Below are 11,688 nucleotides of genomic sequence, written 5' to 3' on the forward strand. Positions count from 1 at the left end.
TAAGAAAGAGAAGAGTTATTGAATAGGAAAACTAAAAATAAAGAAAAGAGCGATCATACCATGGTGGGTTGTCTCCCACCTAGCACTTTGCTTTAACGTCCGTAAGTTGGACGCTCCACTAGCTCAATCTTCTGCTATGTGGGGATCTTCCAAGAGGCTCCTTGTTTCTCTACATCTTCTCGCCATGGTATAGCTTCAGGCGTTGTCCATTAACCTTAATGAGTTCAGAGCTTGAGGGATGGCTTAGGTGATAAACTCCGTACAGTTCGGCCTTCTCTACTCTATATGGACCTTCCCATCTTGATCTCAACTTACCTGGCATGAGCCTTAGTCGAGATTTGTAAAGGAGGACTAAATCCCCAGGTTGGAACTCTTTCTTCTTGATGTTTTGGTCATGTACAGCCTTCATCTTTTCCTTGTATATTTTGGAGTTTTCATAAGCTTCTAGGCGAAGGCTCTCCAGTTCCTGCAGTTGCAACTTCCTTTCAGCTCCGGCTTTCTCAATTCCCATGTTGCACTCCTTAACTACCCAAAAAGCTCTGTGTTCTACTTCAACTGGGAGATGAAAAGCTTTTCCATAAACCAAGCGGAAATGACTCATCCCAATGGGTGTCTTGTATGCTGTTCTATATGCCCAGAGTGCATCTTGTAGCCTGGTGCTCCAGTCTTTTCTATGAGGCTTTACTATCTTTTGCAAGATACGCTTAATTTCTCTGTTGACACCTCGGCTTGCTCATTAGTTTGGGGATGGTAAGCTATTGCAATTTTATGAATTATCCCATACTTCTTCATTAATCCTGTTAGTCTCCTGTTACAAAAATGGGTGCCTTGATCGCTCACGATTGCTCGTGGTGATCCGAAGCGACATATAATATGGTTTCTCACAAAGGAAACAACAGTGTTAGCATCATCAGTGCGGGTAGGAATTGCTTCCACCCATTTGGAAACATAATCCACAGCTAACAATATATAAAAATATCCATTAGAATTTGGAAATCGGCCCATGAAGTCAATGCCCCAAACATAAAAAATTTCACAGAAAAGCATAATTTGTTGAGGCATCTCATCCCTCCTGGATATATTACCAAATTTCTGGCATGGGGGACAAGATTTACAAAATTTAGCAGCGTCTCTAAAAAGAGTAGGCCACCAGAATCCACAGTCTAAGATCTTTCTAGCTGTTCTTTGAGGACCAAAATGTCCTCCACTCTCAGATGAGTGACAGGCCTCTAAAATGGACTGGAATTCTGATTGAGGCACACAACGTCTAATTACTTGATCAGCGCCACATCTCCATAAATATGGGTCATCCCATATATAATATTTAGACTCGCTTTTCAGCTTGTCTCTTTGATGCTTAGAAAAATTTGGAGGAAATGTGCGGCTAACTAAATAATTAGTAACAGGTGCATACCAAGGGACTACCTCAGATACTGCTTGCAGGTTATCAAAAGGAAAATTATCATCTATAGGAGTAGAATCATCCTTAATATGCTCAAGGCGACTCAAGTGGTCTGCCACTAAATTCTGAGTACCACTCCTATCCTTTATTTCTAAATCAAATTCTTGTAACAGCAGTATCCAACGTATGAGTCTTGGTTTGGATTCCTTTTTAGCTAATAGATACTTTAAAGTTGCATGGTCCGAATACACTACTACTCTAGTACCAAGTAAATAAGCTCGGAATTTATCCAGAGCAAAAACAATAGCAAGAAGCTCTTTCTCAGTAGTAGTATAGTTGGACTGGGCAGTGTCTAAAGTCTTAGACGCATAAGCAATAACGAAAGGATCCTTACCTTCATGCTGAGTCAGCGCTGCTCCTACTGCATGGTTGGAAGCATCGCACATGATTTCAAACGGCTGGCTTCAGTCTGGTCCTCTCACAATTGGAGCTTGAGTCAGAGCAGTCTTCAGCTTATCAAACGCTTGTTTGCAATCCTCACTGAACTCGAACTCAATATCCTTCTGCAGTAATCTGGATAAGGGAAGTGCGACCTTACTAAAGTCCTTAATAAATCTCCTGTAAAAACCTTCATGGCCAAGGAACGAACGGACTTCCCTCACAGAAGAGGGGTAAGGTAAACTAGAAATAACATTCACCTTTGCTGGGTCTACAGAAATGCCATTATTAGATACCACATGTCCTAATACAATCCCTTGTTTTACCATAAAGTGACATTTTTCGAAATTTAATACAAGGTTTGTATTAACACATCTATCTAATACTCTAGATAATCCATCTAAGCAAAGGCTAAAAGAATCACCATAAATGCTAAAATCGTCCATAAAAAGTTCCATACAGTCCTCAATAAGATCAGAGAAAAGACTTATCATGCACCTTTGGATAGTAGCTGGTGCATTGCACAAGCCAAAGGGCATTCTCTTGTAAGCATAAGTCCCAAAAGGACATGTAAAAGTAGTCTTTTCCTGATCCTCAGGAGCTATATAAATCTGGAAATAACCTATGTAACCATCTAAAAAGCAATAATGTGATTTACCTGACAGGCGATCCAGCATTTGATCAATGAATGGAAGTGGGTAGTGATCCTTACGGGTAGCTTGGTTGAGACGCCTGTAATCAATGCAGACTCTCCAAGCATTCTGAACTCTAGTTGCTATGAGCTCTCCATGCTCATTCTTCACTGTAGTGACTCCAGACTTCTTGGGCACCACTTGTACTGGGCTTACCCATTCACTGTCTAAAATGGGATATATGATACTCGCTTCCAATAGTCTGGTCACTTCCTTTTTGACAACTTCCAAGATGGTGGGATTCAATCTTCTTTGGGGTTGACGGACAGGTCTTGCTCCCTCTTCTAAAAATATTCTGTGCTCACATACTTGAGGGTTGATGCCTACTATGTCTGCCAAGCTCTACCCAATTGCCTTCTTATGCTTCCTCAGCACATCAAGTAACTGCTCTTCTTGTTGAGAAGTGGTGTACGAAATTGTGATCACATTAATGTAGTACTCTTTGTTATTGTATGGAATCATTATTATGGCTCTTTACTATGTGTGGACACAACTCCGTTCAACTAACCAGCAAGTGTACTGGGTCGTCCAAGTAATAAACCTTACGTGAGTAAGGGTCGATCCCACAGAGATTGTTGGCTTGAAGCAAGCTATGGTCACCTTGTAAATCTCAGTCAGGCGGATTTAAACATGATACTTTATTAGATTAAAATAAACAATAAAAAGGGATAGAGATACTTATGTAGATTCATTGGCAGGAATTTCAGATAAGCAAATGGAGATGCTTTTCGTTCCTCTGAACCTCTGCTTTCCTGCTATCTTCATCCAATCAGTCTTACTCCTTTCCATGGCTGGCTTTATGTGATACATCACCACTGTCAATGGCTACTTTCGGTCATCTCACGGGAAAATGATCCAATGCCCTGTCACGGCACGGCTAATCGTCTGGAGGCATCACCCTTGTCAATGGCTTCATCTTATCCTCTCAGTGAATAATATGCTCACGCACCCTGTCACGGCACGGCTATTCATCTGTCGGTTCTCGATCATGCTGGAATAGGATTTACTATCCTTTTGCGTCTGTCACTAACGCCCTGCAATCGCGAGTTAGGAGCTCGTCACAGTCATTCAATCATTGAATCCTACTCGGAATACCACAGACAAGGTTTAGACTTTTCGGATTCTCTTGAATGCCGCCATCATTCTAGCTTACGCCACGAAGATTCTGGTTAGGAGATCTAAGAGATACTCATTCTAGCTTAATTCATGTAGAACAGAAGTGTTTGTCAGGCACGCGTTCATAAGGGAGAAGGATGATGAGCGTCACACATAATCATCACCTTCATCACGTTCTTGGGTGCGAATGGATATTTTAGAAGAGAAATAAGAAGAATTGAATAGAAAACAGTAGTACTTTGCATTAATCTTTGAGGAACAGCAGAGCTCCACACCTTAATCTATGGAGTGTAGAAACTCTACCGTTGAAAATACATAAGTGAAGGTCCAGGCATGGCCGAGATGGCCAGCCCCCTAAAACGTGATCAAAGGATCATAAGGTAATCCAAAGATGCCTAATACAATAGTAAGAGGTCCTATTTATAATAAACTAGTCACTAGGGTTTACATGAGTAAGTAATTGATGCATAAATCCACTTCCGGGGCCCACTTGGTGTGTGTTTGGGCTGAGCTTAAGTGTAGCACGTGCAGAGGCCATTTGTGGAGTTGAACGCCAGTTTCTGTGCCAGTTTGGGCGTTCAACACTGGTTTTGGATCCTTTTCTGGCGCTGGATGCCAGATTTGGGCAGAAGGCTGGCGTTGAACGCCAGTTTACGTCGTCAATTCTTGGCCAAAGTATGGACTATTATATATTGCTGGAAAGCCCTGGATGTATACTTTCTAACGCAATTGGAAGCGCGCCATTTCGAGTTCTGTAGCTCCAGAAAATCCACTTTGAGTGCAGGGAGGTCAGAATCCAACAGCATCAGCAGTCCTTCTTCAACCTCTTAATCAGATTTCTGCTCAAGTCCCTCAATTTCAGCCAGAATATACCTGAAATCACAGAAAAACACACAAACTCATAGTAAAGTCCAGAAATGTGAATTTAACATAAAAACTAATGAAAACATCCCTAAAAGTAACTAGATCCTACTAAAAACATACTAAAAACAATGTCAAAAAGCGTATAAATTATCCGCTCATCACAACACCAAACTTAAATTGTTGCTTGTCCCCAAGCAACTGAAAATCAAATAGGATAAAAAGAAGAGAATATACTATAAATTCCAAACTATCAATGAAACAGAGCTTCAATCATATGAGCGGGACTTATAGCTTTTTGCCTCTTGAATAGTTTTGGCATCTCACTTTATCCATTGAGGTTCAGAATGATTGGCATCTATAGGAACTTCAGATTTCGAATAGTGTTATTGACTCTCCTAGTTCAGTATGATGATTCTTGAACACAGCTTCTTTATGAGTCTTGGCCGTGGCCCTAAGCACTTTGTTTTCCAGTATTACCACCGGATACATAAATGCCACAGACACATAATTGGGTGAACCTTTTCAGATTGTGACTCAGCTTTGCTAAAGTCCCCAATTAGAGGTGTCCAGGGTTCTTAAGCACACTCTTTTTTTGCTTTGGACCTTGACTTTAACCGCTCAGTCTCAAGTTTTCACTTGACACCTACACGCCACAAGCACATAGTTAGGGACAGCTTGGTTTAGCCGCTTAGACCAGGATTTTATTCCTTTAGGCCCTCCTATCCACTGATGCTCAAAGCCTTGGGATCCTTTTTCTTTGCCCTTGTCTTTTGGTTTTAAGGGTTATTGGCTTTTTCTGTTTGCTTTTTCTTTTTCTTTCTATTTTTTTTTGCCTATTTTTTTCTTTTTTTTTTCTTCTTTTTTTTTTCTGCAAGCTTTGTTCTTTGCTGCTTTTTCTTGCTTCAAGAATCATTTTTATGATTTTTCAGATTATCAAATAACATGTCTCCTAGTCATCATTCTTTCAAGAGCCAACATATTTAACATTCTTAAACAACAACTTCAAAAGACATATGCACTGTTCAAGCATACATTCAGAAAACAAGAAGCATTGTCACCACATCAATATAATTAAACTAAGTTCAAGGATAAATTCAAAACTCATGGACTTCTTGTTCTTTTGAATTAAAACATTTTTCATTTAAGAGAGGTGATGGATTCATAGGACATTTATAACTTTAAGACATAGTTACTAACTACTAATGATCATGTAATGAAGGCACAAACACAGATAAGCACATAACATAGAAAACGAAAAACAGAAGAAATAAGAACAAGGAATGAATCCACCTTAGTAATGGTGGCGTTTCCTTCTTGAGGAACTAATGATGTCCTTGAGCTCTTCTATGTCTCTTCCTTGTCTTTGTTGCTCCTCCTTCATTGCTTTTAGATCTTCTCTGATTTCATGAAGGATGATGGAGTGCTCTTGATGTTCCACCCTTAGTTGCTTCCAATAATTGTGTGGAAGAAAATGTATCCCCTGAGGTATCTCAGGGATTTCTTGATTTGCAGTCAAATGTTCTACCACTGAGCTATAGACCCTTGATGGAAGCTTTTGTCTTCCCTTTCCTCTTTCTAGAGGTTTCTCTGGCCTTAGGTGCCATCAATGGTTATGGAAAAAAAACAAAAAAGCTATGCTTTTACCACACCAAACTTAGAATGTTGCTCGTCCTCGAGCAAAAGAAGAAAGAATAGAAGAAGAAGAGGATATGGAGGAGATGGATGGCTGTGTATATTTGGCCATATGGGTGGGATTGGGTGGGAAAGAGATGTTGAATTTTGAAGGAAAGTGGGTGTTTGGATGTGAGTGGTAAAGGGTTAATTAGGGAAGAGTGTTTATTGGGAATAGAAGATGATTGAGAAGAGAGAAGAGAGTGAGTGGAGGTGGGTGGGGATCCTGTGGGGTCCACAGATCCTGAGGTGATCCTGTGAGGTCCACAGATCTTGAGGTGTCAAGGCATTTACATCCCTGCACCAATTTAGGCATGCAAAATGCCCTTGCACACAACTCTGGGCGTTCAGCGCCAGGTTGGTGCCCATTTTGGGCGTTCAACGCCCCTTTGCTGCCATTTCTGGCGTTGAACGCCAGAACCATGCTTGTTCTGGGCGTTCAGCGCCAGGATGCTCCCATTCTGGGCGTTCAACGCCAGAACTATGCTCTGTTCTGGCGTTTGAATGCCAGACAGATGCTCCTCCAGGGTGTGATTTTTCTTCTGCTGTTTTTGATTCCGTTTTTGATTTTTTTTTTGTTTATTTTGTGACTCCACATGATCATGAACCTAAGAAAACATGAAAAACAATAAAAATAAGAATTAGATAAACATTGGGTTGCCTCCCAACAAGCGCTTCTTTAATGTCAATAGCTTGACAGTGGGCTCTCATGGAGCCTCACAGATGTGCAGAGCTTTGTTGAGACTCTCCAACACCAAACTTAGAGTTTGGATATGGGAGTTCAACACCAAACTTAGAGTTTGGTTGTGGCCTCCAACACCAAACTTAGAGTTTGACTGTGGGGGCTCTGGTTGACTCTGCTTTGACAGAAGCTTCTCAAGCTTCCTCTCCATGGTTGCAGAGGGAGATCCTTGAGTTTTGAATACAAGGGAGTTCTCATTCCATTGAAGGACTATTTCACCTCTGTCAACATCAATCACAGCTCTTGCTGTGGCCAGGAAAGGTCTTCCTAGGATGATGGATTCATCCTCTTCCTTTCCAGTATCCAGGACTATGAAATCAGCAGGGATGTAAAGGCCCTCAACCTTTACTAAAACGTCCTCTACTTGTCCATAAGCCTGTTTTCTTGAGCTGTCTGCCATCTCTAGTGAGATTTTAGCAGCTTGCACCTCATAGATTCCCAGTTTCTCTATTACAGAGAGGGGCATGAGGTTTATTCCTGAACCAAGATCACACAGAGCCTTAAAGATCATGGTGCCTATGGTACAGGGTATTATGAACTTTCCAGGATCCTGTCTCTTCTGAGGCAATGTCAGTTGATCCAGATCACTTAGTTCATTGATGAACAAGGGAGGTTCAACTTCCCAAGCATCAATGCCAAACAATTTGGCATTCAGCTTCATGATTGCACCAAGAAACTTGGCAGTTTGCTCTTCAGTAACATCCTCATTCTCTTCAGAAGAGGAATACTCATCAGAGCTCATGAAGGGCATAAGGAGGTTCAATGGAATCTCTATGGTCTCTAGATGAGCCTCAGAGTCCTTTGGTTCCCCAGAGGGAAGCTCCTTATTGATCACTGGACGTCCCAGGAGGTCTTCCTCCTTGGGATTCACGTCCTCTCCTTTCCTCACAGGTTCGGCCATGGCGCTTATGTCAATGGCCTTGCACTCTCCTTTTGGATTCTCTTCTGTATTGCTTGGGAGAGTACTAGGAGGAATTTCAGTGATCCTTTTACTCAGCTGGCCCACTTGTGCTTCCAGATTTCTAATGGAAGACCTTGTTTCATTCATGAAACTTACAGTGGCCTTAGATAGATCAGAGACTAGATTTGCTAAATTAGAAGCATTTTGTTCAGAGTTCTTTGTCTGTTGCTGAGTTGATGATGGAAAAGGCTTGCTATTGCTAAACCTGTTTCTTCCACCATTATTAAAGCCTTGTTGAGGCTTCTGATCCTTCCATGAGAAATTTGGATGATTTCTCCATGTTGAGTTATAGGTGTTTCCATAAGGTTCACCTAAGTAATTTACCTCTGCTATTGCAGGGTTCTCAGGATCATAAGCTTCTTCTTCAGAAGATGCCTCTTGAGTACTGTTGGATGCAGCTTGCATTCCATGCAGACTCTGAGAAATCATATTGACTTGCTGAGTCAATATTTTGTTCTGAGCCAATATGGCATTCAGAGTATCAACTTCAAGAACTCCCTTCTTCATAGGCGTCCCATTGCTTACAGGATTCCTTTCAGAAGTGTACATGAACTGGTTATTAGCAACCATGTCAATGAGTTCTTGAGCTTCTGCAGGCGTTTTCTTTAGGTGAATGGATCCACCTGCAGAAGTGTCCAGTGACATCTTTGATAGCTCAGATAAACCATCATAGAATATATCCAGGATGGTCCATTCTGAAAGCATGTCAGAAGGACACTTTTTGGTCAACTATTTGTATCTTTCCCAAGCTTCATAGAGAGATTCACCTTCTTTCTGTCTGAAGGTTTGAACATCAGCTCTAAGCTTGCTCAGCTTTTGAGGAGGAAAGTACTTGGCTAAGAAAGCCGTGACCAGCTTATCCCAAGAGTTCAGGCTGTCTTTGGGTTGAGAATCCAACCATAATCTAGCTCTGTCTCTTACAGCAAAAGGGAAAAGCATAAGCCTGTAGACTTCAGGATCTACTCCATTAGTCTTAACAGTATCACATATCTGCAAGAATTCAGTTAAGAACTGAAAAGGATCTTCAGATGGAAGTCCATGAAACTTGCAGTTCTGCTGCATCAGAGAAACTAACTGAGGTTTCAGCTCAAAGTTGTTTGCTCCAATGGCAGGAATGGAGATGCTTCTTCCATGTAAATTGGAATTAGGTGCAGTAAAGTCACCAAGCATCTTCCTTACATTATTATTATTTTCGGCTGCCATCTCCTCTGCCTGTTTGAAAATTTCTGAAAGGTTATCTCTGGATTGTTGTATTTTAGCTTCTCTTAATTTTCTCTTCAGAGTCCTTTCAGGTTCTGGATCTGCTTCCACAAGAATGTTCTTATCCTTGCTCCTGCTCATATGACAAGGAAGAATGGCCAGAAAAATGATAATAATAATAGGGATCCTTTATACCACAGTATATGAATCCCTGTGTGAGTGGAAGAAAAGAGGGGGAGATAAAGAATGTGATATAAAGGAAGAAACACAACTGTGAGAATGGAAGAGATGTGAGATGAGATGTTAGGATATGAATGAATAAATAGAATAGGATGTGGGAGGTATAATTTTCGAAAATTATTTTGAAAGGGAGTTAGTGATTTTTGAAAATTGGTTTTTGAAAATTTGTTAGTATTTTTCGAAAATTTTTGAAATAAAAATAAAAAATAAAAATAATTAGTTAATTAAAAAGAAATTTTTGAAAAAGGGGAGATATTTTCGAAAATTAGAGAGAGAGAGTTAGTTAGGTAGTTTTGAAAAAGTTAAGAAACAAACAAAAAAGTTAGTTAGTTAGTTGAAACAAATTTTTGAAAACCAATTTTGAAAAGATAGGTAGTTAGGAAGTTAGAAAAGATATTTTGAACAGATATTTTTTTTGAAAAAGATAAGATAAGAAGATATTTTTGAAAAGATATGATTGAAATTAGTTTTTTTGAAAAAGATTTGATTTTTAAAATCACAATTAATGACCTGATTCATAAGAAATCACAAGATATGATTCTAGAACTTAAAGTTTGAATCTTTCTTAACAAGCAAGTAACAAACTTCAAATTTTTGAATCAAAACATTAATTGTTTATGTTATTTTCGAAAATTATGATATAAAATAAGAAAAAGATTTTTTTTGAAAAATATTTTTGGAATTTTCGAAAATAACTAAGAATTTTGAAAAAGATTTGATTTTTGAAAAAGATTTTGAAAAAGATAAGATTTTCAAATTGAAAATTTGATTTGACTCATGAGAAACAACTTGATTTTAAAAATTTTTGAAAAAGTCAATCCAAATTTTCGAATTTGATGAGAGAAAAAAGGGAAAGATATTTTTTTGATTTTTGAAATTTTTATGAAAAACATGAAAAATATGCAATGCATGAAATTTTTAGATCAAAACAATGAATGCATGTATGAATGATATGAATGTCAAGATGAACACCAAGAACACTTTGAATGTCATGATGAACATCAAGAACATATTTTTGAAAAATTTTTAATGCAAAGAAAACATGCAAGACACCAAACTTAGAATTCTTTAATGCTTAGACACTAAGAATTCAAGAATGCATATGATAAACATGAAAAGACACAAAACAAAAAATCATCAAGATCAAACAAGAAGACTTACCAAGAACAACTTGAAGATCATGAAGAACACTATAAATGCATTATATTTTCGAAAAAATGCAAGATGCATATGCAAGTGACACCAAACTTATAACATGACACAAGACTCAAACAAGAAACAGAAAATATTTTTTATTTTTATGATTTTCTAATTTTTTTGGATTTTTATTTTATATTTTTTGAAAATTAAAAGGAAAAATAAGGATTCCAAAATTTTTAATATGAATTCCAGGAATCTTGCCATGTTAGTCTAAAGCTTCAGTCCAGGAATTAGACATGGCTCACTAGCCAGCCAAGCTTTCAAAGAAAGCTCCAGTCCAAAACACTAGACATGGCCAATGGCCAGCCAAGCTTCAGCAGGTAGATCAGGAACAGTAGCAGGTGGATTAGCTCCAACTAGCTTGCTCTTGATAACAAATAGCAAGCCTCAGTCCAAAAGAATTTAGACATGGCTTTACAGCCAGCCAGGCTGCAACATATAATTACATGGGCTGGAGTGATTAGTTGAATACCAATCCCAAAGTAGTTTGGGTATGGCTTTACAGCCAGATATGATTCAACATATTTCATGAAACACTAGAATTCATTCTTAAAATTTTGAAGCCATAGAATAATTTATTTTTGAAAACATTTTTATTTTTATTTTTTTTTTCGAAAACAATTGAGAAAATTTTAGAAATATTTTTGAAAAATTTTTGAAAAGAAAATAAAAAGAAAATTACCTAATCTGAGCAACAAGATGAACCGTTAGTTGTCCAAACTCAAACAATCCCCGGCAACGGCGCCAAAAACTTGGTGCAGTTGCCGGATCAAAAGGGAATCTGGCACTGATGTTACCGGACCAAAAGCTTGCCGAAAACTCAAACAATCCCCGGCAACGGCGCCAAAAACTTGGTGTACGAAATTGTGATCACATTAATGTAGTACTCTTTGTTATTGTATGGAATCATTATTATGGCTCTTTACTATGTGTGGACACAACTCCGTTCAACTAACCAGCAAGTGTACTGGGTCGTCCAAGTATAACCTTACGTGAGTAAGGGTCGATCCCACAGAGATTGTTGGCTTGAAGCAAGCTATGGTCACCTTGTAAATCTCAGTCAGGCGGATTTAAACATGATACTTTATTAGATTAAAATAAACAATAAAAAGGGATAGAGATACTTATGTAGATTCATTGGCAGGAATTTCAGATAAGCGAA

The 11,688-nt window shown here is 38.8% G+C and overlaps 1 non-coding gene across 1 annotated transcript; it reads left to right on the plus strand.

The window, feature by feature from the left end:
* The first annotated feature begins 8,585 nt into the window (after window positions 1-8,585).
* LOC112753155 (small nucleolar RNA R71) lies at window positions 8,586-8,693 on the plus strand. Its single transcript, XR_003177552.1, has one exon. It is a non-coding gene; the product is annotated as a small nucleolar RNA R71 (small nucleolar RNA).
* Window positions 8,694-11,688: the final 2,995 nt, after the last annotated feature.

The sequence above is a fragment of the Arachis hypogaea genome, chromosome 15 (genome assembly GCF_003086295.3).
Source record: "Arachis hypogaea cultivar Tifrunner chromosome 15, arahy.Tifrunner.gnm2.J5K5, whole genome shotgun sequence".
Taxonomy (NCBI): Eukaryota; Viridiplantae; Streptophyta; class Magnoliopsida; order Fabales; family Fabaceae; genus Arachis; species Arachis hypogaea.